This window comes from Myripristis murdjan, chromosome 14, assembly GCF_902150065.1.
Source record: "Myripristis murdjan chromosome 14, fMyrMur1.1, whole genome shotgun sequence".
In the NCBI taxonomy this organism is placed as follows: Eukaryota; Metazoa; Chordata; class Actinopteri; order Holocentriformes; family Holocentridae; genus Myripristis; species Myripristis murdjan.
In genome coordinates, this window is record NC_043993.1 from 37106078 (window position 1) to 37107888 (window position 1811).

Sequence of the window (1811 nt, forward strand, 5' to 3'; positions counted from 1 at the left end):
GCCCACTCGCCCTCTGTCCCGCTGGAGAGGCGGAGCCTCATCCAGATTATTGAAGAGTTGTGAATATGGGCCTGATCAGCCCGGCTCCTTCTTCATATTTTATTGATCGACTGATCAATAAAATCTTTTTCTTCTCAGATTTGCTGCTGTGATGAGGATGAAGGTTTGTTTTTTTGTTTCAAAGCGAGGGCAAAAAAACATTATTAGTAAGTAAAGAAATATAATAAATAGCTATTATAAAGACGATATTAAAAGACGTGTTACAGGACAAGGTGAGAATATATAAATGGTAGAAAAGGTTTAAAAAAAAGTTTTTAAAAATTAATTTAAAAAACTGATATGAGGGCAGAAAGAAAAAACGACTTCCTAATTAGCTGAGGTGGTACTTTTTTTTTCCAATATTCCCTGAAAGAAATAAAAAAAATTAAATAAATATTTATTTATAATTTAAATAATTTTGCAGAGCAGGTGCTCTGTCCAGCCTGAATCTGATATCGTCCATATCGTCGCCTTTTGAGAAATTAATATCTCACATGTTCATATCTAGATAACATGATAACAATACACACACACTCACACACACACACACTCACACACACACACTCACACACACACACACACACACACACACACACACACACACACACACACACACACACACACACACACACACACACACCTGCAGGCCCTCAGAGCTTGTTTCAGTCTGTCTGGACGTTTTGGTGGAGCAGCGAGTCGATCAGGTGCTAATCTGGTTAATCCCCACAGCTCCTGGTGTTAATCTGAGATTAGAGTCGTGGTCTGTTCAGCCACCAGCGCCTTACCTGTCCCACTGCCGGCCTCCTGCTGCGCTGCCCTCCGGCCTGCAGGGGGCAGCGCATTATACTGACATTCACAGCAGGCATTTTCCTGTGGCTCAACGTGTGAAAAACATCTGATCTTTTTAATTAGTTTGCTTTTATTGTAATTAAAGAAAACTGCTGATGGTCTGGAGATTATCTGTTTGTCCAGCTCATGATCCACGTTTGTTTTGGTTTGTTTTGGTTTTTTTGTTTGTTGTTTTTTTTTGTTTGTTTGTTGTAAAGAAATCAAGCGGCTCTGCTCAGGTTTCCAGGTTTTTGTGTCTCCATGTGGGAAGAATCGGAGCGGCTCTCGCCTCGTCCCGTCTGCAGCCACGCTCACCTGCAGGCCCACACACACACACACACACACACACACACACCTGCTGCACGCGCTCACCTGCAGGCCGACACACACACACACACACACACACACACACCTGCTGCACGCGCTCACCTGCAGGCCGACACACACACACACACACACACACACACACACACACACACCTGCTCCACGTGCTCACCTACTGCCCAGGTGAGGAGGACTTCCCAGCATTCCTTGCCTGTGAACCATCGTAGCAACAGCTGAGCCACACCAGATCCATGTGAGGCTCTCGGACACGCCTGGAACATTTCCCAGAACCAGGACTGGGAGCAGAACCAGGACTGGGTCTAGAACCAGGACTGGGACCAAAGTGGGTTCTGCTGGCTCCACCAGCCGCCCGGCACCTGTTTTTTTTTTTTTTTTTTTTTTTTCTGTTACCTGTTACCTGTCTCCAGCTGTTTCCCCGGCTCGGCCCTGAGACGCCGCCACGTGAAACCGTCTCCTGTCTTTGTTTTATTTCTGTTGTTTGTCAAGTCAAAGAAATAAGAAGAATTTTAATAACAGCAGTCAGAATCTTTTTTCCTAATCCAAGTTACAAAAATGAATAAAATGCAGTTGAATAAAGTCAAATATAATAAACAGACAAA

The 1811-nt window shown here is 44.2% G+C and overlaps 1 protein-coding gene across 1 annotated transcript in view; it reads left to right on the plus strand.

Annotated features, from left to right (window-relative positions):
• siah2l (seven in absentia homolog 2 (Drosophila)-like) overlaps positions 1–1811 on the plus strand; it is a 24957-nt gene extending 23146 nt beyond the window's left edge. The window contains exon 3 of the mRNA XM_030068480.1: positions 1–1811. This exon is cut by the window's left edge and continues 1021 nt beyond it. The gene's annotated coding sequence lies outside the window, so the exon portion shown is untranslated.